Source organism: Polistes fuscatus, unplaced genomic scaffold (assembly GCF_010416935.1).
Source record: "Polistes fuscatus isolate 324 unplaced genomic scaffold, CU_Pfus_HIC Scaffold10, whole genome shotgun sequence".
NCBI lineage: Eukaryota > Metazoa > Arthropoda > Insecta > Hymenoptera > Vespidae > Polistes > Polistes fuscatus.
In genome coordinates this window covers 4,058,153-4,084,804 of record NW_025112998.1, presented here as the reverse complement: position 1 = coordinate 4,084,804, position 26,652 = coordinate 4,058,153, and the positions used below count along the sequence as shown (strand labels likewise).

Here is a 26,652-nt window from a genome sequence, read left to right as displayed (position 1 = left end):
ATAACTATGCGAATTATTCATTAAGCCGTAAATTGGAAATACGTGCGATCGAGTATACCAAACGATTGTAGGATAAATGATCATAAAAATGAGAATTTTTATATCAAAGAAGAATTTCTCTCTCTCTCTCTCTCTCTTTATTATTTTTTTTATAACTATCTTGTTGTACCTTATGAAGCATATGAAGACAGAAATAAAGAAATAAAGGAAGAAACGAAAAAAGAAAAGAAAAAGAAATGGCAGACCTCTTCGACAAAGTAATTATTTTCCATACATCGCGAGTTTCTTTCTGTCCTAGTTTCTTTTTCTTTTTTTTTTATCTCTTCTTCTTCTTCTTCTTTCTCTTTCTTTGTAGAAAATGAGAAGCAAATAGTGAGAAAAATAAGAAAAAGAGAGAGTGAGATAGAGAAAGAATGAGTGGGTAGGAAAATCGAGACTTCGACGTCAATGAGAGAACGAAGCTTTGCATTCTCATTGGTCCCATTGCTCCCAGGGGTGCCTGCGGGATTTCGCGTCGACGTCGTTCGTTCATTCGTTCGTTCGTTCGTAAGATGCTTTGGAATTTACATATTAATTCGTTAGATCGCGGAACGTGAGATGAATCCACGATTTAATAACGGTTTGTTCGGACTCGCACGAGAATCCCGTCCTTTTAGTCAGCTTCATCCCCTTCTCTTCTCCTTCATTCCCGGACAAAATGAAAGAGATGAGAGAGTGTACTGAGAAAAAATGTAAAAATATAAATACATGCACGCGCGTTTATACGATATATATATATATATACATATAAATATAGATAAAATTTCAGTATTTTCATAGAAAACGAATTCGAATAAAAGATTGGAATGAAAAAGCAAGCAGCAAAGGGATGCAAACATTTTCACAACTATTCGCAAATTATCTCGTTTATACCAATACCCAATTGTTGAGCGAATAGAAAATCAAATAATATTACAGTAGATAGTAAAGAAAAGATTATCAAAGACGAGACAATTGGATTTTTGTCATCTCTGAACATTGTGAATCGGTGAGCTCGTTAATCTCTCTCTTCTGTTCACTCTTTGGTGTCAAACGATTTAACCGGAGGACGGTCACGCGCGGATGTAGGTGGTATCTCGTGTCAGTGATTCCCCTCCATCTCTTCCAGTTCCTCCCCCACCCCTCCCCCTTCCTCCTCCCTCAATATTTTCCGCCATTGGGGCCAAGCTAGTTGTCGAATAAATTTCCGGAGGTAAATAGTAAAATGAAATCTGCACTGCCACTCGGCCGCCGTGAAAACACGGCCCCTCATTAATTCCGACCGCTGCTATAAAAGCCCGGAACAGCGAAACACACCGAATCGTATCCCCACCCCCACCCGACCCTCCTCCTCCTCCTCCTGCTACCGCCAACGCCGCCACCACCACCACCGCCACTACCCCTGCTACACCCCACCCAACAGCCTCTACACTCTTCCGAACCTCTAAACCCACCTTTACCACCACCTCTCTTTCTATTTCTCTCTTGCTGCTCCCCTTTCCTGTCCTCTCACTCTTTTTCTCCCTCTTTTTTCCTCTCTCTCTCTCTCTCAGCACCGCCATGTACACCGCACGCTGAGAACCAAAGCACCACCCTACGCTCCGTATAAAAGCTGCGTATTCAATTACCCGCCATCGACCGGTCGAATAACGAATGTGCACGCCATGGAAATATTCCCGTCTGCTTTTACCTATGCACCCTCGTCGGTACACGTCTGTACTCCACCATCCAACCTCTTTTTTATATGTGTGTATATGTGCGAAGAGTTTAGAGGTGACTGCCTGTAGAGTCACATATACATATATATATATACGTGATATGAGAGAGAAAGCGAGGGTAGAACAAGAGACTACCGAAAAAAGGGCAGAAGAGAGAGAAAGAGAGAGAAGGGTAGTTCAATCGATCGATCGGGCAGCACCCTCGCAACCCGCTCGAAAGAATTATTCTTGGCTGCTCCCACCACCACCACCAGCACCGTGTTACTTTTTTCTTCTCCTTTTTCTTCTCTTTTTTTTTTGGTCGGAATTGGCATAGCCAAGGCACACGACCATAAGCGTAGCGTAACGTTGCTGCTCCTGGTGCGATACTCAATGGCGCGCGAGCTGGAAATAAGCTTCGGATTAAGGCATGATTTGCATGTGCCTTGTTAATTGTGGATCGACGTGCTCCTATTTCTCCACGGTAGGTCTTCCTCTACCTTCTCATCCTCCTTTTAGTGAACCATCACGTCGAACAACGTACAATTCCCGTCTCAGTCCGTTAACACGGAAGGGATGTTTTAGTAAACTCGCGTGTTTCTAGCATTACCTCTCTCCCTTCCTCTCTTTCTCTCCGTCTCTCTCATTGCTGAGAACTCGAGAGTCAGTTGAAACGTTTCAACATTCTTGTGTATGCATGTTTTGTGTATATATCACTGACACATGCCGCCACCTTTCTACCATCTCCAGTGGTCGGTAAACTCTAGAAAAGGGGGATGAGAAAATCGCTAAAGGGTTTCTTCAACATCCGGCACAGTTGGTACCGTTCCAGAGGGAACAACGTCGATATACCTGTTGGAGGCGTGTGTACTCGTCGAGCACTGTTTGCCAGATACCTGCACCAAGTCGACCACTTTGCCACCGTCCTATTCTGATCCTCTATCCCATCCCTCCTCTCTTGCTACTACTTTTCTAACTGGATCTCTCTCTTTTTCTCTTTCTCACTCTCACTCTCATTCTCACTCTCACTCTTTCTCTCTCTCTCTTTTGTTGTCTCGTGCTTCAAGAGTATCGAGGAAAATAGGAGTGTTTCGCGCGCTTGTCACCACTGTGATTTATCGTGGATAGACGTTATGGACAACATGAGCTTTAGTGATTTATTAGGGTCGACTGGGTACACCACCGAAACCTGTTCTTCTACTTCTACTACTATTTCTATCTTTCTTACTTTTTGTTGTTGTGGTTGTTGTTGTTGTTGTCCTTTCTGTTGGAAAAGCCAGATATCAACGATTAAACACCGCGAGATCTTCTGAACATTGGATGTGTAACCGGGAAGGGGATCAAAATCGAAATTATTCTTACGATTTGTTTGATGATCCGATATTTGTAAAGAAATGATTTCTTTGATTTCTATACATTTTGAAGTATACAATTACCGACGAAAGATAAACTATCTTATATTCTTTCCCTTGAAAATTTGGAATTTAAATAAAAATATATTTATATAAAAAATACGTAGCTTTATATTTTCGTTCCAACAAATACCTGTCACATCCACGTTGTCGATACTGGAAGTAAATACGAAAAGGAGGGTGTCGTGTGTGTGAGTATATTCAATACGTTATAAAAATTCAAAATGAAAAGGAGGAATATAACTACATATATCAAATAATTCTGGCTAACGATTTTTACTTCCACCCCAAAAACTCGCACCAAACACGCTAGTCTCTGATTTCCACATTTGTATTTTCGATTATAAAAATTTCATTCTACGTATAATAATAATCAATAAAAAAAAAAAGAAGATATAAAAGGGGCCTGAGCTGGACTGGGGTGGGGTGGAGTGGAGTGGGGGATTGTTGAACTTTTTATATTTCATTTAAAATGATCTCAAATTAATAAGAACGCGACCACCGTGTTAGGTGAAAGAAAAAAAAAAGAAAGAAGAAAACAATTCAAAATAGAAAGAAAAAGATAGTTCATGAATCAGATTGAGAGGGGGAGAAAAGCCAAAGCTTTATCCCATAGTTTCAATAACATTCACGTCACAAACGTGTATCGCGTCTCCCTCCCTTCCCCCCTCCCTACTTTTCCCACCTATCTTTCCCGTTGACTGAGGGATCGTCAGACGGGACACGAAAAGCTGCGGACAGAGAAAAATCGAGCGACAGACGTGCAAAAAAGAAAGAAATAAAGAAAGAAAGAAAGAGAGGGGAGGGGTGGGTGGGCGTAGGGAGGGAGAGGAAGAGTTTAATTTCTCGCGTTCTCGCTCTCCTCTTTCTCTTCTGCTTGAATTTTCATTCCATTTCGCGCGACCACCCAGCCGTTATTTCATTTCGTCCTGTGCTTCGTGCTCGTTCGAGCACAACCCTACCTACTACTACTACTACTACTACTATTACTACTACTACTACTACCACCATCGTCCACCCTTCGCGCTCTTTTTATTCTATTTAACGCGAAAAAGGACTTGTTTCAAAGGATCGTTTCATCTCTCTCTCTCTCTCTCTCTTTCTCTCTCCGTTTCTCTTTGGTAGTCCTTCTACCTGACGGACTCCGACATTTCCGCAGCAGCAATTATAACCGTTTAACACGGACGAATGGGGAAGCGTGTCGAAGAGAGTGAACAGAAGAATGAGTTCCTTGCGTATAGAAGGGGCGATATAGATATATAATAAATTCTACTATTCTAAAGTGTATGCGTTAAATTTATATATTTATATATATAGATCTATGTGTGTGGGTGTTGTGTTTCTAAATGTAAAATCGATTATATCAAAAGGTACAACCTACACACAGGTCTACTACATTCAGTACAATTTTTGTTGATAATTTTCTTTAAGCAGAGAACAGCTGTAATATTTAAAAAAGAAAGGAAAATACAGAAAATAAAATTGTTTCATACCAATGGAAAATTTTCTGTTGTTCGAATAAGATAATAAGAGGTTTTTTTTTCCCTTCAGATATATAGAGTTGATAGTGGACGATGCGAAAGAATTTAATCGATAAAATACATTCGATTAATGAATATAAGCAATTGGTAATTTGCAAATGAATTGGTTAAATGATAAAGACGCGATTCATTTTGGGTTCCGTATAAATATTTTATATGTATAGATAATATATAATATGTTACGAATTGATGATTAATTTCTTTAATTACATTTGCCTCGTTAAACATTGAAAAGGCGAATTAACTTGTATAATATATTTTTGCCGAATCTATAATTAATATTTGCAAGAATTGATTACGGTAACACGACTGCTGATAACACACATCGCGGTCGAAAATATTTATTATTATTCCGAATAATAACAAATTGTTTACAATTTCGGCGGATGGGAGGGAGAAAGAAAAAAAGAAAAAAGAAAAAAAAAGAAATATCTAATTAATCCAATTCGAGCAATTCTTTTTCCTAGATATGATTTATATTCCCACTCGGCGCAAGATAGGACAACATTTTTTTTCCTATCTCTCTCCGGACGATCATCAAACTGAAACGATCCACCCAGCCCAACCCGAAAATCCGATTAACCTTACGCGATCGCATTCGACATCGTGCCATATGCTTGCTCGGGTTACCAACTTGAACGGTCAAACGCGTTTCACGCAAACCTTTGAATGTGAGAGTCCAGTTGGTCACGGAACGAACATTGCCTATCTCTCTCTGGTAGTAATTTCCAGCAACACGTGGTATCTTCCACGAGAAGTCCACCAACTCTCCGTTTTGCGCCAAAATTCAGCCAACATTGGCCTGTTCGAACATAGTCGTCAACCCAACAACTCAAACCTCATTCCACCACCCCCGTCGACATAGGACACGCACTCTCTTTCCTGATCGACCAACATGTACAGAATGGTGTTCTCTGACTGTGTGTTTATGTGTGCGCGCGTATGTATTTGTGTATGCGAGAGTGTGCATTGAAGGGGTCGAAATCTAGAATGCATGAACGGGTTGATTGTGATCCCTCCACGGCTTTCCATCCAATGCTTTCTACCTCCCTCTCTCTCCCTCTCTCTCTCTCTCTCTGTCTCTCATACACATACAAATGTAGGTTTTGTTTGTGCAAGAGTATTACGCGCGTACGTGTACGTGCACGTGCACGTGCTGCTAGCTCGTAAACGGAAGGCAATATGTGTATCAGTTAACCGCATGCGATATAGTCGTGGATTCTATGGCGATCGTATAATTCAAACATGCACACACGTACCTACGCTTGCATGTATCTCTATTTCTCACTCACTCACTCATTCACTCTCTCTCCCTCTCTCTCTTTCTCTTTTGCTCAGGGGTCGAGGGTTCCCGGTGAACATATGTGCGGTCACGTATCGATACCTTCATGGCAGCTTCTCGTACCTACGTAAAACCGTATGTTTGTACGTCTACAAACGTACTTACGTGCTCACTCGTGTGTTCGTTTTACAAGGCTACGTTATTTTTACTCCGGAGTAATACTGCCGAACAAGTTCAATCAGCTTACGTATGTATTGAAAACTATATTAATTCTATTATTTAAAACGTAAGATACACTTATTCTGTTTCGTACGTCGAAGAAATAACTAACGTTAATGATATTTTATTTGAAAAATTTATGAACTCTTGTAGATAATCATTTTTATCTCGAAAATTGATAAATATACGATGATTATCTTTCTTGTTTTCCTATTTTCTTTTCTTTTCTTTTTTATTTGATTTTATTTGTACATCGTCGTATATAAAATTCAATCCTTACGATTCGAAAAGCTGCGAAAAAAAGGAATTGAACGTAAAGTCTGATTCCGGGTGGCTTGTCGTCTCGTTATTAGAACAAGTTGTGGGTTGGTTTGAGGTCAACGAGCTTCTTCAAGAGAGTTCACGGTTGTATACGCGCGCACATGGATTCAACAAACGAAAAAGACGACTAGCAAGGAGGAGGGTTATTGCTATGGCTTTACCACTGTATGGACGATCGAGCACAAATGCTACATTTTTCATGGTAGAAAAACAAAACTACCGTTTGTTCTAATACGATTGTTACGTTTCGATCTAACTTCTTGAAACATATAATATATACCAAATAAAAAAGCACCCTTTTGTACGATATTTTCTTCACTATAATTCGATGTGTTTATCGCAAAAAAACAAAAAAAGAAACAAATAAATCAATGACACGGATACATTATGAATACTCTCTGAAGTATCTCATAAACATTATTTTTTAATAGGAACAACGTTTGCATTCTCGATAATAATCGAAAATAATTTAGCACATTTGACGAAGTAAACGTAGGAAGAAGTAAATTAAAGAAAAAACACATTGTATGTGTATATATATTTGCGACTTCATTATCACCGGAGATATATATTTTCACCCGACGTTATCCGAGTGTCCCCGATTCTTGAACGTGGAAAAAAAGTTCACGGGTTCCAAGCTAACGGGAGGATAATTTCTTCTTTTTTCGTGGAAGTTCACTAACCATTCCGCCCTCCTCCCCCTTTCCATTCCTCTCCTGTTCTTTTTCTTACTCCTTTTTACGACGCATAACCGGCGGAAGGAAACGTTCGTTGATAAAGCTAACAGCGTCTGCTGATAAAGACGGTATTCGTTGTTGGAGAAGGGTAAAAAAAAAAAAAGAAGAAAAAAAAGGAAAAGAGAGAGAGAGAGAGAGAGAAAGGGTATGGGGTGAAATGTATAGAAGCAAACGACATTATTCCCTCGTACTTTTTCTTGCACCTTTTTCTTTAGGTCGATCATCTACTACTGGAAACATAGTACGAGCAGAAAAGCTTCACTCGGCCGGTTGGTTGGCTGGTTGGTTGGTTGGTTTTGCCCTTTTCAAGAACCCAAGCAGAAACCATTAGCAATTTTCCGTCGGACGAATAGAAAGAGAGAGAGAGAGAGAGAGATAAAATAAGAAGAAGTTGAAAACCGGTTGGAACTTGGTTGACCGATTTAACGGGTGCTACTAAAGCGAGATCGTTGCTTTTATGGATACCTACGTCCACCCTACGAGCAACTCAACCGAATTACTCACACCCCTTTTTCCTTCTTTCATCGCAGCACGCCGCTAAGATAAGGAAGAAGGAAGAAGCTCTTCGATAAATCAACTCCAAGGACTTTGATAAAATTCTATCGCGTGTGCGCTGTGACGGTGGGTCACGCGACGAACTCCAACCACCACAAGCCCTTGACGTAGAAAAGTACACGTGTACGTATTAAATATTACGTCAAATAATACTATTAAATAAAGAATCGTCGTGGTAAATGTTAAAGAAAATTTAGTTTAACACGCGAAACGTACGTTTGGAAATAGATACAAAGAGTAAAATGTTTTGCACGGATTTGGGCAAATTAACGAGAACTATTCTTCCACCGAGAGAGAGAGAGAGAGAGAGGAAGAGATTCGAGGATCCCTTCGTTGAAAGCGCATTAGTCGGTGCGATTGCCGGTGCACGTTTGACTCCCAACAAATGCACCGAGTAAACATAGTCGGCTTTGGCTTCATTACGAAAGTTCGGGGGCTGTTAGTGGTGTGTGAGAGTTTGGTTGGGGCGTAGTAGGTTGGTGATGATAGTGCTAGGGCTAGTGCTAGTACCACTACCGGTGGTGATGGTAGTAGTGCTCGTGCGAGTAGGGCTCGGCCTCTTTCATTTCCGTCTATGGCTGAGCCGGAACCAACCCAGACCGACCCCTTTCCGGTAGGGCCATTCTGATCCTGGTCGTTGGGACCAACGGTAACGCACGGAAAGCAGCAGCCGGCTTTTCTCTTTTCCACCTCCACCACCTCCTCCAGCAGCACCACTCATCTACTTCAGCCACACTCTCGTCGTCCTCTTTCAACTCCGCCACTAACATATCTTCCATCTCTTTCCGCCGACTACTCCATACTCCCACACATTCAGTTCTCTTCTTTCCTTTTCTCTCTTATACTCGGTACACATACCAAAGGAGAAGGGTAGACCAAGTGGGCTGAGTAGTTGCGAAACTAGTTGCCTGGCTTTAAACTCAACCATGTGCCGTTGCTCGTTCCCGTCCCTCCCTTCCTTCCTACACCTCCACAAATAGCTCTGCTGCTGCTACTGCTGCTGCTACTGCTACCGTTAGCTTCAACATCGGAGGGTCGAACCATCTCATTCCCGCGTACCTCTGTAGGGGTTGGTTGCACTGAAGAGGATTGAGAGGGCAATATGTTCGCTGAGAAGCCTCCAATTTTCTTCCTACGGACCTCCTTCAACGACCAACTACTCACCCTTCTCGCTTTCAAACATCCTTTCCCCCCAAAGCCTCCCCCTTTTTCTTATACTTCTTTCTTATGCCAAGTATTTCATGAACAAATATAATATCAAAGTGTCGATATAGGAAGGATCGATTGCTAGCTTGGTTCTGGTAATAATATGTTTTTTATTTTTTTATTTTTCACCCCCTCTTATTGGGAAAAAAATAGTAGATATGTTAAGAAACATTTTTTTTTTTTTAAATAAAAGGTCAAAATTATCGGAGTTGCGTTGCAATATTGATCAAAGCAAAGTAACAGACTTTGCGAGTTAATTCGAGATAAGAGGGATAAAATTAAGTGGTAAACTTTGGTATTTTCGGTTAATTATTTTTCTCATCAGAACGAACCAATTTCGTTGGCGAAACGAAATTGAAGACTGATTAGCGAAGAGGAACGAACTACCCTTCCACTTTCTGTTCGTCTCTCCCTCTCTCTCTATACCGTTCTAGGGTATCTAGGCTAATCAAATATTTAGAACGGCGTGATGTCACCACCGCTAATTAATATTAATGAGTTGAAGTATCATCAGGGGAGGAGGGGGCAGAATAGCGCCGCCAATCTTCTACAAAACGCGAATTCATGGTCGAGAAGATAAGAGCCACTGAATTATATCGCACCTTCGTGAACTACTTTCATACGAGATGTTCCGAGCTAAAATTAACTTTTGAAAATACGAAAGTAGAAGAAGAAGAAGAAGAAAAAGAAGGGCTTTGAAAATGTTGATCCTAAAAAAAAAAAAATGCATGGACAAAATAAAATCGAAAGGAAACATTTTGTCACACTTGTATGCCTTGTATGCGAAAACGTAAAAAAAAAAAAGAATTGTTTAGTAAATTGAAAAGTCGAAGAAAGATCTTCGTTGTATATATCCTTGAAGTTAAACGCGAATTGGAAGAGGTTTTAACAAAGGTTGACATCGATTTACGCGTGTACGCGTGTACGAGGTAAGAAGTTTCGAGCATGCTAGTGTGTCGTGTCAGCGTTCCCAAGCTTATCGCGACACCAAGCTGCAGATGTTAGGTTGGTTGTTGGGTGGGTGGGCCGGGTGCTCGCTCTGTCATTGTACTGGTGGTACTGGTATTAGTGCGTTGGGTGCTTGTGTTCATCGCCGAAGGGTGAGAGAAAGAAATACGAGGCCGAATGCCGTTCCTCCGTAAATGCCCGATAACAAAGGCGACTGGGAATGAAGGGTCGCGCGAGGTTAACTGGAAGGTAAGCAATCGATATCATCCTCCTCCTCATCCTCCTCATCTTCCTCCTCCTGTCCTTTCTCCTCATCGTCTTCGAACTACGTCCCTCGAGATAAGAACCATCCTTGGTTCGGCCCTGTCTTTCTTGTCAGCGAGTTTACAACAAGCTGCCGCGCCGAGACAGAAATTTATTGCGATTCGCGTTCGACTTTATTTTATATATATATATAAATATAAATAAATTAAAATTTATTTCTATCTCTTTCTATTCGTCTTTATAAAAGTTGACGAACGAATGACTGCCGCGCGATTAACTTCCAAATAAAGACAAATATTTGATATCACTGCGAAATCTTTTTTAGCTTTAGAAATTTCAAAGATACAAACCGGGAGGACAAAACTTTACTTACTCGCGAGTAAAATAGTTCGCACGACTCTTGTCTAGTTTATAAGCTAAGAAAAGTACTATCACTGTTACTACTACCCAACCATCGTCATCATCAACACCACTACCATCACATTCACCGCTGCGTCTCGATTTTAAACTTTTGAGAAATTCCCTTCGTAATCTAAAGTAGAGTCCAACTTTTCCTGTTATTTCTCTTTTTTTTTTTATACATTTCTCTGATACACTTTTAACTAACAATAAGATAAACGAAAAAAACTAAAATATATATAGAAAATCAAATAATATACTTTATATGTAACTTTAGAATCGCGAGTAAGAAAACGAGGAAGATAAATTATTCGACTGTGAGAAAAGAAAGAAGAAAAAGAAAAGAATAAGGGAGAAAAAGGAAGAAAGGAAGGAAGAAAGGAAAGAAAGAAAAATATATATACACATCGAAAAGCAAGAGATGGAAAGTAGAAAACTTTCTCCGTCCGTTGTCAGGACTTTAATACGCTCTAATAACGTCTGATCCTCGTGCTGGGAAAAGAGCAAGAGAGATGGATGAAGGAACAAGAATAAGCAAGAAGATTCCTCCTCCTCCTCCTCTTCCTCCTTTTCCTCCCCCTCCGCATCATTTTGCGAGATTAATCCACCCTCTCTTTATCTTTCTCTTTCACACAATACAACAGCAGCAGCAATAGCAATAGCAGCAGTAACAGCTTCCCTCGTTTCGTGGACAAGACAAATCGAGAAAAATTTCACCTCGTGTTCTATCCCACTTTCCACTTATCTCTTTTCCTCCTTCTCCTCCTTCACTCCTCCGAGGATTCAACATATTATCCTTGACGCCCTTCCAAAGATGCGTCCCTACCACATTTCTAAAAGACATTTTAATAAAGCCCGAGAAAGAAAGGGGAAAAGAGAGAGAAAGAAAGAGAGAGAGAAAGAAAGAGAGAGAGAGAGAGAGAGAGAGAGAGAGAGAGAGAGGGAGAGATGGAGAAATAAAAAAAAATCCCCCAGCTTAGATAGTAAAGAAGGAATCTACCCTACCGACTTACGCGAACTTTTACTCCCTCATCTTCGATCATCCCTACTTCATTCCTACTTCATCCCCCTTTCTCTCTCTCTCTCTCTTTTATTTATTTTCTTTTTTCCTAACTACTCTTGCTCATTCTAATCGTTTCTTTTCCTATCGTTTCTCCTAAGAAAGACCGGTAGCTGCTTTTCCGACGGGGAAACGACGCGGATCGAGATTTAAAAGCCGCAGCTTCCCGTGAAAGAGGAAGAGTAAGAGTAAGAAGAAGAAGAAGAAGAAGAAGGAATCTGTTGGTTAAAGTTCAAGGAAGAGAGGTCCTTTAGCGATCCCTTTTCAAGCGGCAGAGATAGAGACGTCGTCCTCCTTAATCACTCGACGCTCGGGAAACACATTTATCCGAAGGAAAAACCTACCCCCTTAGCACCGGAAAGAAAATCCCAGCGTTTATTCGCGACTCGTCCCTTCTCTCTCTCTCTCTCTCCTCTCTTTCTTGCTTCTTTCTTACTTACTTTTTTCTTTTTTTTCTCTCCTTTTCTCTCTCTTTCTTTCTTTCTTTCTTTGGCTGTGATTCATTGGAAATTTCTCTACTTTGGAAATTATAGTCAAAGGTACTACAACGATTACGAAGAAAAAGAAAGAAAGAAGAAAAAAAAAAAAAGAAGTAACACTTTTTGGTATTATCCTTTCATCCGATTTATCGCCTAACTTTGTTCATATCAAAGTTCACCCTTTTTTTTTGTCTTCTCATCTTCCAAAGTACACCACTGCCCCATCCACTCCCATTTTTTCTTCCCCTTCTTCTTCTTCATCTTCTTTCTTTTGTTTTTTGTTTTAAAAAAATCTTCTCCGATCCTATCTTGGATACAGAGAAAAGTTCGACCAAGGGAGATCGAAGTTTAAGGTTCTTAAAAAACTTATTCCGCATCGTATTTTATTTCGTTTCGTTTTCATCATTCTCCCCTTCATTCTTTTTCAAACGGGATAAATTTTCGTTTGCGGACAAAAAATATATTTATACGCATACAAAATACAAAAACAAAAAAGAAAGAAAAAAGGAAAAGAGAAAGAGCGAGATGATTGTACGTTGGGGAGTAGCAGAACAAAAAAAGAGAAAGAGAGAGATAAAAAAAAGTAGTAGCGAAGAACGAAAAAGGAATGGTAAAAAAAGGGGTGTGTAGTATGTAACGATGACAATCGGATCGGCAATCGACGAGGTGGAATAATCGCGGTCGATGTGCGCCTAGCAATCGGCAGCCTCGTTACCGGGCTCTGGGTCGTTAATTAACCGCGATTACGGGGGCGACGGTGCGTGCGAGAGAGCACATCCCTCATCCACACCACTACCACCACTACCACCACCACCACCCTCTTTCACCCACACTCTTCCTCCTACTCCTCCTCTTACTCTGTCCCACTCATTCTCGGTTCGGTTCTCATCTCGCGCTCGGTGTACTACAAGCTTGCCGCCGGAATAATCGTTCTGCCATCAAATCATTACGACTGTGTATATGTGTGTGTATGTGTGCGTGCTGTGTGTATGCATACGAGTGTGTACGTAGTACGTGTGCTTACCACTGATCATTTTTTTCTCTCCCTTTTCTTTTTCTTTTCTTCTACTTCTTCTATTTCTATTTCTCCCGGTCCTATTTTCTATTTCTTTTAACGCAGATTCCCGAGCCTTTACGCTATCGTGATTTCACACGAAGGAAAATGTTATCCCGCCATCGTATTTTTCTTTTTTTTTCTTTTTTTTTATTATTATTATTACTGAAAAGAGAAAATTATTCTCGCTCTAATGACGCGTAAAACAAGGAGTAGCTCGCAGGAAACACTACCGACATATTTTCTACATACGCGAAAGATTTGTTAAATAAAAAATCGGTATTTCGAAGGAGCATTAGATTATATTTCCTTGATTTCTTTATTTCTCGATTCTATAGTTCACGCATTCGTGTAATTTAATAGAAAGCTACACGATGACGTCAATTTCGAAAATGTTCTCTCCTTCCTACCTTTTTCACTTTTTATTTTTCTATTTTTTTTTTTTTTTTTTCATATAGTTACGAAATATTTCGCGACAGATAGTTCGGTGCTTTTGAATCTCGTCATATCTCATTGCATATCCCGTAGGTAGTAATTTATGCGATAACGTCGTGATTTCGTATGCCACGAGATGTCGTTTACAAAACGTTCGACATATCTTCGAGGATTTTCTTTACTTTTCTTCTTTTCTTTTTTGTTGTTTTTTTTTTCCCATGCGAAATAGGTTTAGTAAAAAATAAACATGATAACTTACGATATTTATGGTTACACAATTTCTATATCTTATCGCTTTTCAAATGCACGTACCTGTAACAGAAAAAAAGAGAAGAGATTTGTAAGCATAGAACTTTACTAATTACAAAATCGTAGATCGTACCGAGAGGGAGGGTGTGGCGTGAGGAGATGGGGTGGTAGGAGAGTGAGTGGGCGGGCGTACCAGAAGTAATAATTAAAAGTGTAATTTCGAAAAGTTTTCTCTCGCGTAATTTCAAAGCATATCATACAGCGCACATATCACACACATATTCACACATACACGTATATGTAAATGTATATAAGTAGATAGAGAAACGCAGGGTGACGTCAATTAAGGTTTAATAGTTATCAAAGAGCTTGATTTTAATCAAAGATCCGCGAATCGTGTGTGTTTCATCTGCACTCTTGTGCTGCTACGTTTGAAGTCGGGCATATCCAAGCTGTAAAACGTAAAGAGACGTGACACGTAGCAATACGTCGAAGCAACAGCAGTAGCAGCAGTAGAAGCAGCAGGAAAACGACCAGGGAATATAAACGAGACGCTCAAACAATTGAGCCTCTCTCACGCACTACCGATGATAGAAACCAAAGCCACAATTTGCTCATCCGGAACTGGCATATTAATTTGATAGGATGAGGAAGAGGAGTAGTGCTGAAACATCGGGAAACGTGCCCCATGTAGTTTCAACTCAGTCAAATATAGAACACTAGATCGCGTTTCGAATACCGAATCTGGATAAAGTTCCTGTTACATTTGAAATTGCGTGTTAAGTAGTTTTAAACCTGTTGAGACAAATCGTAATGGAACAATCATTTTGTTCGAACTTGATATTGCTTACATTTAAGTTTCATATTTAACAAATCGTAATTAATAACGCTAACAAATAGTAATTTAAAGAAGAAGAACAAAAAATGTTTTCAATGTCGTAAGCAAAGTCAATTAGTAATCGTTCCCTCATTGGATCGGGTCAAGATTAAAAAGAAAGCATCAGACTTTGAGCTTGAACTGACTAACAATACACAACAGAGACAGAACCAACCACCGTGTATAAGTAAGACTGCGACGCATTCGGCGGGAATTTTAAGCATAACATATTCCGAGTTAACTCGTGTCGTCCCACCACTTAACCTTTGATCAATGAAACCTCGGAATTCTCGAATGAAAAATTCTACGTAGGTGCTGGCTGTACTGTGCAATGCTATGCAGTGTGCTGTGTTGTTTTATGCTGTGCTGCTGCTGCTGGGCTGGCTCGTGTATGCTCACTTACGACATAAAAGATGCGTCAAATAATTATTCCTCATCTGTGATATAAATCGTAATCGTTTTTTACGATTAACTCGGTATTTTTCTCTTTTTCTCATTTCTTTAGACAAATAGAAAAAGAAATTCTTTGGATTTTTCATTATTACTCATTTTCACCCTCTATTTCTTTCTCTATTATCTAAAAAAAAAAAAAGAAGAAAGAAATACATTCTCGACAAAATTGATGGAATCAAAAATAAAAAATAAAAATTAAAAAAAAAAGGAAAGAAAGAGTAATGATAGGAACACAAACGTGCGATCTTAGAACACGCGACTAATGTAAGTAAAGTTTCCTTTTCTTCATTTCGATTCCAAAGCGAAGTCACGCTTTCTCTCGCTCACTCACTTTCTGGCCATGGTGCAACGGAATGACAAGAGTAATTCGAGGTCAAAGCGGATCGCGATCCGTTTGACCTCCTCCTCCTCCTCCTCCTCCTCTTTCCCCCCTCCTCAACGTGTAAAACCTGTGGAATTGCGAACGGTCGACAAATTTTAGTCCGATAGAAAGTTATAAACGACTTGGAAGGTAGTATGGCGGCAATGGCGCCACCGCCATAAGCTCCCCATAAGCGTCTTTTCTTTCTTTTTCTTTTTTTTTCTTCTCTCTCTTTCTTTCTTTCCTTCTCTTTTTCTTTTTTTTTCTTTTTCTTTTCGCATCACTAAAACGAGATTAAAATGATGTTGAAGAGGCTGTGGGGGGCAGGGGGTAGGGGGGAAGGGACTCGAACATCGGATTCTTCTCTCGTAGGCGAATACCGAAGGAAATATGCGCGAAATCCTAGAGAAATCTCGGAGTAATGAGATCTTAATGAGAGGAAACCAGAGATGATCGATCGATAGTTCGTTTATTCCTGGCACGACGTAAATTCATTTTCTTTTTAAAACGTTAGTTCGTTCGTTCAAGGATATATATACGTGTTTTCTTGTTTAAATATATGGATATACTGATTGCAAAACGTAACTGGATCACCCCTCTCCCTTTAACGTTATAAAACACGATATTTCGATAGATTGCTCAACTCGATTTTTCTTATACTTCTTGTTTTATTTTCATTTTTGTTTCTTTTTTTTTGGGAAGAGAAGAAGGAGAGGGGGCTTTATTTTTTATTTTTTCTTTTTTTTTTATTTATTTCATTAAATAACTCGTTTATTCGGTCGTTTGCTTAACCGTTGAAAAGTTTATTCGTTCTCCGCAAGCTCGGTAAAAATGTCAATTGAAACAAAACAAAATAAAAAGGAAAAGAAAAAAGGAATAAAATAAAATAAAATAAAATAAAATAAAATAAAATAAAAAACACATATATATATCATTGATTTTTATCTCTCCCAACGGACAAACCAATTGGATAGTATCGGATTATTTTCACTGAAGTCTATTACCTCTACAGTTACTTTTTATTTGATAAAAACGAGAAATAGTAGTGTTTTCTGGTACGTATATGTATAGTAAATGCATTTATTCATCTTTCTATTCTACGTACGTATCCGCGCGTTCGCGTGTGGTTAGAGAGAGAGAGAGAAAAAAGAAAAAGAAAAATAGAATATAAACGAAGACGAAAGGATGGTCTCGTAGCGTAATTTATCTCGCGAAAATAAGCCATAGACGATGGGAAGAAAAGAGAGAAAATGTTGCTGCACCAAGAAACGCGGAGTTAAAAACGCGCTGCTGCTGCTGCATCGTCCTTGGAAAAAGAAATGAAAGAAATAATACAAAAAAACAAAAAATAAAAATGAAAATAAAAAACAGGGAGCATAAAAGGACAGGAATAGAACAAAAAATAAAAAATAAAAAGAGAAAAAGAAAAAGGGGGAAAAAAGGAAAAGGAAAAAGAAAAAAGAAAAAGGAAAAAAGAAGAGTAAAAGTGAGAAAGACAGATAGGGTATATAGTATTTGTGACTGCCGACATAGATGACGCTTTAAGCAATATATCATCTCACCGTTCTAATTTCCACGCCACTTTAGACAGACAAGTTGGCTGCTCTTTCGCCACGAGAGATTTCGTGCAGGTCATAAACTGGATTACGTGGAGCATGTGTTGGGGTGACTACTCTCTTTCTACATTCATCTCGTATATGTATATCTTTCTTTCTTCTTTTTATATACGCACAGACTACTCCCGAATTTACTTCTCTCTCTCTCTCTCTCTCTCTCCCACCACCACCACCACCACCCCCAACTCTTGTTCTCCATATATTCATTCAAACTTTTTTCCTTATTCTCTCATTCACTCTTATCGTCTTTATTTTTTTCTTCATTTTTCACATTTAACAGTAAACCTACAACGTGCGGTCAAACACGAGCCTTGGTTCCGTAATTTATAATAAAAAAAAAATACTTATGTACGCACGTAAGAAGTTATACTTCTTTGGCGTACCGAAACGAATATAACCTCAAAAATAACTTCAAAAAAATATTGGATTGGAAGTATGAGAACATAAGCAACTAATTATTATTATTTATTTATTTAACAAAAAAAAAGAAAGGAAACATATTTTCAATCGGTCTACACTAAATATAAGGGAGATATATCGAAATATTTTATGCGTCAACTGTCATGGCGCGGTGATAGAACTACTTCCCGCTCGATCATTTTAAGTCAAGCAGCGCTGAGTACGATTAGTACTTGGATGGGTGACCCGTTTGAGAAAAAAAAAGAGGAAGAAGAAGAAAAGACAACTTCATGCTGTAAATTTGAAATCACTTTGCCGCGCTTCGTAAAAATACCGACAAACTTCGTGGTGTCGCTCGGAAAAAAATCACACTCCCATCACATTTTCCCCAACGCGCCAAAAGAAGTATAACTTCAAAAAATAAATAATACAGTATAAACGCATATAAAAACGTATATGATTTTAATGAATATAATTAAAAATAAAAATATATTAATTTCAATTCTACTTAAATTTGTTTCTACAATTAAGATATACGGATTTTTATTATTAAAATCGATCACATTTGACCGACAACTCGCGGTAAGAATAGATATTATACAAAATAAAGTGGTGTAGGTGGGTTCGGTGTTAACGCATACGCACGTTGTGTTGAGATACCCTTTCTTGTCTCTCTCTCTTTTTATCTGGATATCTTCCTTTCGTTGAACACTCCAGGAAGTTATCTCTCTCTCTCTCTCTCTCTCTCTTTCTGCAATGCTTGTCGGTAGTCGACGAAGCATCGACATTCTGGGTATCGATAATCGAGTTTGCGCAGGACGACGTCGCCGTATTGCCGGCCCACCACATTCTCCTCTCTCACCGATGCTTTGTCGCGAGTAATTGATTTATATACTAAGCCTTTGATACGTCCCGCCAGTTTCAACGTCGATATCGACAAGGATGGAAGAAGAAAGAGGAGAAGGAGGAAGGGGGAGGGGCAGAGAAAGGACAGAAGAATTTTTACCTACGCGTGTCAAGAGAAAAAAATAAAAAGGGTCACTTCGTTTGTTACATACTATCATACAGTCTAATGATTAACATTTATCGTTTTTCTATTTCATTCGCATATCTTTTTATCTTCTCGTTAATAAAAAATCCCGTTGTTCTCTAATTAAATTCCATTCGCGTTCTTTTGAACGAAGAGAACTCCCTCCCCCTCCTCTACGTTATTATTAATGATTCTTATCGAAAATAATTATTGAAAATAAATTTGACAAATCGAAATGAGATTAAAATGTTGAAGGAGGAAACTACGGGTAGTAATTGTACCCGATTGAGATCATTTTTCTCAATCACTTAACAACACACTGAGAAGTAAAATTCTCTGAGAAAGACGAAAAAAAAAAAAAAGAAACAATATTGTATAATTTTTGATTGGGTTAAACTTTTGTTATTAGTCTCGGTTTAATACAATAATTCGAGATCCAACGATGTTTATTTAGATTTTATTTGGACAATAGCCTCGTTTTACTAATACCTTCGATTATACATGCGTGCAAAACAAGAATCTTAAATTCGTTATTTACATGCATTTACAATGCATATCGTCTTCTGACAATAGTTTGAACTCTGGATATTATTTTGAAAGTTTCGAGGAACCCAATAACCATGGAATACGATAAATGAATCGCGTTCAAGTGATGATATAATATATAAAAAAGAGGAACAGTTTTTTTCGCTGAAAAGTACAGAGTCCAGCATGTGGAAGGCTGTCATGGAATGACATGTGGTTATTTTATACGTAACTGTAAGAAATTCATCAAATATGTAGAAAATATGCGATTGCAATCGAGTTGCTGATTTGCTCGAGCAAAAAACAAAGGCCTCGAGTGAAGCAAAGGATTAATTTATTAACATGACACATTAGTCTTTACTTTTTAGAACGTGAACCGTAATAAATTATTCAATTCCCACATAATTCTATATAAATATATTATTATAATCCATATATTAACTAATTAAGTATGAAACGTCTGATCATGCCGATTATTTTCAATTAGAAATGTGACATATCATACATAATTACTTAAGGGGTTATACGCAGTTGCGAGGCTCGAAAAAGACGTATTTTCATGAATTTTTTCTAGAAACAGTTTTTATTTCTCAAAAAAAGATTGTTGGTAATTCAAATAGAGTGAACTTTTGAGAATACAATAGCGCGTCGATTCTGTAAAAATATTAATCTGCACTGCTCCTGTAGATGATTTCCTGAACGTCCTCTAAAAAAAGACGTTTGGCGGTGATCTCCATTTTGGCGGTTTGGATTATCCGAAATTAAAAAATATGGTGGGGATTCTTTTAAAGGATAGATTAATGCAGGTATTAAAACCAAGGAATAATAAAAATTTTGATTTTTGACAAAATGGCGTCTATTTGAAAAAAAGTTGTTGTTTTTGACTAAAATTTTCGCTCTAAATTGTTACAAAAAAATAGTAATAAATTTTTTTAAAAAATTATTCCTTATACTTAATACCTGAGGAATATATCTAAGAAGATTGTGTAAAAATTTGAAACCGATCGGTTAAGCCGTTTTTGCAAAATCGAGATCACCGACTTTGAAAATACCGTTTTGAGAAAAACGCGTTTAAAGTTTCAAAGAGACGTTTACACATAGTTAAAAATTTTTGTTTGCAGCTTACGTGAAGTGAAGAATATTTGTCGGATCGATTTGAAATTTTCAGAGAATATACTTAATATATGTACATTCCGAAAATGCAAAAAAAAAAAAATCGATTTTTTGAAATCCTAACTACGTTTAACCCCTTAATAATAACATGATATTGTAAGTAATCTTATTTATATTATTTTCTTATATATAATACGTTTTTCAACAAATCCTTGATAATGTCTTGGATTGCGAGCAAGAAATGTTGAGAAAAAAAAAAAAAAAAAAAAAAAAAAAAGAACAACCTCTGACAACATTTTAAACCTTACGGCCCGAATCAATTGAACATATCCAAGCTTCTTAAAGTCATCACGCATGCCAAGGAACTTCTTCATCTCGCTTTTATATACGCATATATACAACACGAGGAGCACATTAATGATGTTTACGAGTGAAAAAAAGAGATAAAAAGAGAGAAAGAGAAAGAGAAGAAATAATATACAGAATGAGAAAAAAGAAGAAAAAGAGAGGGGGAGAGGGAGAGGGAAAGAGAGAGAGAGAGTGAGTTGGACTCACACAAACGAGCACGTGCGAGCAGCGGCCAGGACGATTATGGGAGGGCTATGAGGGCAGGGAGCAAGTTTAACAGGCTGGTAAGCCGATGACTCGGAGTCATGACAACGCGTACAGTGGGGTCAACGAGTGGCAATTGGGGCCAACCGTGTCAAACGACGCCAATAAGCTGTTGGGAAACAAACGTAACTCAGACTGTTGTTTTCGCCGTCGAGTTGTGTCGTTTTCTTGATCTTCGTTAGCCTCTCCTTCCTAGAAGGAAAAAAATACCGAGGAAGAAAGAGAGATATATATATAAAGATCACTTCTGAAATAAACAACTAGATTCTTACGAGAAGTAACTATATCGTATCTCGATAATAAAATACTAGAAGAGACGTATCTTGAATAATGAAATTTCGTATAAACGGAGTCAGTTGAGAACATTGAGATTAAAGTTGAACATATACTTTTCTCTCTCTTTCTCTTGATATCTTTCTCTTCTGAATATTATAATCTGTAGCAGCTGTTGAAAGGGGACTAACACTTTCTGACGTAAGCATAAAAAAGAAAGGAAAAAATATTAAGAAGGAAAGGGAGAGTCAAGAATAAAACGGGATGACGTGTCTTGTCCCAAAATACCTACTACTATTACTCACAAAATAATATTAATATTAAATCGTTAATCTCTTAACTCACTCTCTGTGTCTATATGTGTATGTGTGTGTGTGTGTGTCATAGAGGTAGGTAGAAGAAAAAAGAAACACAGACGAGAAGAAAAAAAAACGTGTTGCTCGATCAAGGTGTTTTGAAACTCTTGAATGGCTTGCACAGGGTTTACAGAAGAGGAGAGAGAGAAGCCTTTGAACGTATAAAACGACTTCCGGTTCCGTTCGTTCGTCTGGACGACGACGACGACGACGACAAGTCGCACGATGTTCCGTTTTCCAAAAGGGAGGAGGGTTCGAGACGACGAAATCGATATGGGATACACGGGGTACGGTACGTGGCAACAAAATAAACGTCTGCCCCGATCCGTATGGAATAACAAAAATCCTGTCGCCATAGATAGATTTTAGTTTGGAATTACATTAGCATATTTTTTTCTTCTTCCCCTCCTCCCCTTTCCTCCCTCTTATTATTCCGTTATGGTTATGCAATAAATCGAATGATTTTGTCTAAATTATAATCTTAAATCTAGCTACGAAAAAAAAGAAAAATAAATCGTAGTGTTTTCAAATGAATTTTCTAAATGTATCGGAACAATTTTGGAATATATTTACGAGTACTTTCCTATTCCCATGAACAGAACGACACTGTTAAGCTTCGGAAAAATATTGAATTTCAGGAACAAAAACATAATAGAAAAATATTGATTAGGAGGAAGATTGAACGATTTCATTTTACCAAAGTAATTATTTAGATTAGAATACTTTGATGGTAGAGTCATTTGTCAGGGAGATTTTCATTGGAAACGTTTCGGTAAAGCGATCAGAGGAAGAAAATGGAAGGAACCCTCATCTGGAGGCAAGCAAGCAAGCAAGCAAGCAACCAACCAACCAGCCCTATTCCTATTTATTATTCCCTTCGCTCGTCTGTCCAGTGTGGTCGCACTTCGATCCATTCGAAAGGAGAAGGTAGAAGGACAACGATGTTAGAGGGAAAACCTTTCGACATCGATTGCTTCCCTCTTCGGTCGCGAAAACGAACGAACAATTCGTGTCGTGAATGTTTAATACGTTGACGAAGAAATACCAGACACCTTTTATTTTTTTGTTTCATCATTTTTTTAACATTCCAATGAAAGTTATCGACTGTTTTATATTTTTTTTCTTTCTTTTCTTTTTTGTATACTTAATATTACAAATTACATAAATAAATGTATTAGTCTGTCGTAAAAGTTATTTCATCGAATAATATATATATTTGGGAATGATTAGTGCAACTCTCGAATAAGATAAATCAATTTAGCACGTTTAATGTGCGAAAGGAAGAAACGTATGAGATTGACTCAAAGCTGACAACTTGTTGACAGCTTAAAGCATTGCTCAGCATGTTTACAGGTTGTTGATTTTCCAAACATTTCGACGATTTACCAATAAGAAACCTTTCTAATAATTTTTATTAATTTATATTACTCTAACCATGTAAAATTAAAAGGGGGAGGGAGGGAGGAAAGAAAGATAATTTTTCTTAGAAAAAAAAGAAAAAAGAAAAAGAAAAGAAAAGAAAATGAAGAAAACGTATGTGCATACTTTCATATTGGCCTTAATGCAGTTCGCGTACGTTGTATGAAGAAAAAAAAAATGTAATCTTCCGTCGTAATAAATCTTCTAAAAGGAATACTTAACTGTGTGTGTGTGTGGCATCGCGTAAGAGATTATAATGAAACTACGAGATTAGAAAAAGGCAACGATATATATATATATTTTTTTCTCTCTTTTAAGCTTCGACGTGACAAAAATATTATTTTCAAATGTAAATTTGTTCCCTCCTATATATACAATGAAAACATGAAAATCATTCTAGTCCGTTGTTTTAACTTCCTTTTTTACGAAAAAAAAAAAATCATCTTTTCTTCTCTTGTAATCGTTATTATCTTAAATCGTAAGGAAAAAAAAAAAAAAAAAAAAAGAAAAAATTTTGTACTCTATTCGCGAGTGATACGGTACTTTCTTCTTCTTATTCTTCCAAAAAAGAATCTTCTAAGTAAAACTATCCCCTTCTTTCCTTCCTACCTTCCAACCACCCCTTCTCACAAACTAGTAAAATGAATTCGCTTACTCGAACGAGAGATATTAGTTCGTACGTCAAAGAGAAAACAAAACGAAACGAAACTTTCATCCTAGATAAAACGATCCTGCACGATCGAACTTCAATCAGGAAGAGAAACGAAACTCGGTGGAAATGGAGGGGGGGCAGGGAAATGGGGAAAGGGGTTGGGTTAGTTCGAGGCAAAGAGGAGATAAAAAAATTAAAAAAAAAAAGAGAGAGAGAGAGAGAGAAAAGAACAAAGATTTTCTCGTTAAGCGAACGAACGAACGAACGAACGAACAAACGAACGAGAGAAAGAGAGAAAGAAAGAGAGAGAAAAAGAGAGAGAGAGAGAGAGAGATAGAAGTGTTCTCTCGCGCGTGTCCCAGCGTTTATATCACTCTCAAGCTCCCCCTTCCCTCCTCCTCCACCTCCTCCTCCTCCTCCTCATCCCAACCCTACTTTCGAGGACGATGATGGTGTAGAAGGGTTATTAATTTCGATGGCAAGCCTCGAAGTAATCGATCGGGTTGGACGTTAATATTGGAACTCTCTTGCGCGCGTTAAAATAATCGCTAACACCGAAGCGTATGCTAGGTTAGTAATCTGTCCTAGGGTTATATCATCGACGTCAAATTAGGGATTGAAAAGAAAATAGGAGTATGAGAGAGAGAGAGAGAGAGAGAGAGAGAGAGAGGAAAAACACAGGAGGGCTCGACAACGCGAGTTAACATGCACGAGACCGCGCATTATTATTAATTAATCCGTTTACGATTTATACGATGCATTTGGCTCGAGCTTTTGTGCGGCAGCACGCGTTTTACTACTAATACATACGCGTAGCAAGAATTAGAGGGGATGAGAGAGAAATGAAAACGCCAGAGAGAGAGAGAGAGAGAGAGAGAGAGAGAAGGAGAGAGTGTGGAAAGGTGGGTGGGTGGGAGTGGAGATAAAGAGAAGGGTAGGCGTATGATGGTAGGTGTTGCTTTGAGATCGATAATCCTGATCAGAATCGTGCCTAGCATCGAATTGCCAACGGATAATGCTATTAGTTTAGTATGTTCATTATCGATCAAAAGCTAACACGCGATCCTCTTTATTGAAAGATCAAAGATCACTTTCGAAAAGGTTTTATTTATATTATTATTATTATTATTATTATTATTATTATTATTTCATCCTTGTCTTTCGTTCCTAGATTTCACGTAAAACATTTGGATGAATTTGATTGGATAAGTCTCCTTCTCTCCCTTCTTAAAAAAAAACGATCTACTTTTTCCCCCCTCTGTTTAACGACCATTGCCTGGTCTTTCTAATAAATTATACCGATCGCGTAAACGACGCGGGGGGTTGGTTTTCTTTTAATCTACCTAATGCCGTACCACCTGATTTTCCATTAGGATCATCAATCTTCGAGATAATCTATCGTGATAGAACCAATCGAATCGAGAATGTCGGTTGCTGACTCGTATAAATGCCGGCTGGAAAAATATCTTTCCGGCCAAGGGGTCCATGAAAAATAAGAGAAAAAGAAGCACCTTAAAATTGAATGAGTCGTTTTAAAGTACCTTTCTCTTTCTCGTTTGACACACATAAACTTGAAGAAGAAGAAGAAGAAGAAGAAGAAGAACATGCAGGGGGGGATCGTAAAAACTTGCTGAGTCCTTTTAGAACCTAACAAAAATGTCGACTTATCGGATGAGATCCATCCTTTTCTCTTTTCTTTTTTATTTTCTTTTTTATTTTTTCTTTATGCATTTTAACGTTTGTTTGATTTCGAAACGAATCGTTTTAATTTCATCGAATATAATGTAACCTCTAGAAAATATATTTTTATGGTGTGTGTGTCTGTGTATGTATGTGTGTGTGTGTATGGTAAACGTCAAATAATGATTTAATAATCCTTGATCATGCTCAAATGATATAAACGATAACATGATTGGATAAGGGTAGATAAAACGTGAATCATGATAAAATACTACAGGTATTATGGAATAAAATGAAATGTAAGGTGGTGTTCCTTTCGTTTAGAGAATTATGTGTTCGATCCAGAATAAGAAAACGAAGTTAGCGTTTGAAATGAACGTGCTTCGAATGTATTTAAACCTTACATATACATCCTTCTCATCCTTCTTTTCCTTCTCCTCCTCCTCCTCCTCCTTAGGGAGGCTCAGAAACGAGGAGAAAAGTATGAGGTGTATTCTGTTAATACCGCAACGGGATCGAATTCTGGATGCTTTCCAAGGATCCTTCAGGTAAGATTCGTTTGTTCTACCAATGCACCGTTGGCATCCGCGCACACAATTATGTTTCCAAAACTTTTAACGGAACAATCTCTTTTTTTGTTTTCTTTTTTTTTTTTTGTTGTTTACAATGACTACTCCTCCTGTCAGACTACTTTTCTTTCATCGACATTATTTTCTTTCCCTCGCGTTCCCCCATCTTTATCTCATTTTTATATTTCAAAATAATCAACGCGAGACGAATTCATTTTCAGACGTACGGGTGAAAAAAACGCGATGGATTTTTTCTGGGAGTAGGGGGTTGGGGGATGGGAAGGGGAAGGGGAAGGGGAAGGGGGTAAGGAGTCTAGCTTGCTCTTTCATTCTCGAAAATAACGTTGAACCTTGAAGAGATCACGTCTTCTGGTAAGAGCCGATCCAAGAAAAACGCGGAGGGAAAAGTGGGAGAATAGAAGAAGAAGAAGAAGAAGAAGAAGGGAATAAAAGTGTAGGCGGAGGTCGTAGAATGAGAAGATTGAAGTATCTGGGGCTAGAAAATGTTCGTGTCGGAAGCCGGAAACGAGGATCTCGAAAAGTTCCTTCTTCTTCTTCTTCATCTTCTTTTATATAGATCGTCTTGGAAAAGGTAAGAGGATGGATCTGAGTGGAAAAACGTGGAAGAAGTAAGAAAAAGACGAAAAAGACGAGGAGAAAAAAAGAAAAGGAAAAGGATAAAAAAGAAAAAGAAAGCTGAAGTCCGAAGAGGGAAATGGTACCTGACCTTTTCTGAATTACGTACTCGAATAAAATAGAATAGTAGGGGGTAGTGGGGGTTAGTGTTCATTTCTCATCTTTCAAAGAACGAAGGATGAAACAGGACAGAAGAAAAAAACGG

The 26,652-nt window shown here is 38.2% G+C and overlaps 1 protein-coding gene and 1 long non-coding RNA gene across 2 annotated transcripts in view; both read right to left on the bottom strand.

Moving 5' to 3' along the window:
- Positions 1-26,652, bottom strand: part of LOC122525944 — a 90,029-nt gene that overhangs the window by 20,157 nt on the left and 43,220 nt on the right. The gene's annotated exons all lie outside the window — the stretch shown is intronic.
- The window catches only part of LOC122526101, a 38,733-nt gene continuing 25,291 nt past the window's right edge, over positions 13,211-26,652 (bottom strand). Inside the window, exon 2 of the long non-coding RNA XR_006305951.1 lies at positions 13,211-13,939. This is a non-coding gene — a long non-coding RNA (uncharacterized LOC122526101). The remainder of the gene's footprint in view (positions 13,940-26,652) is intronic.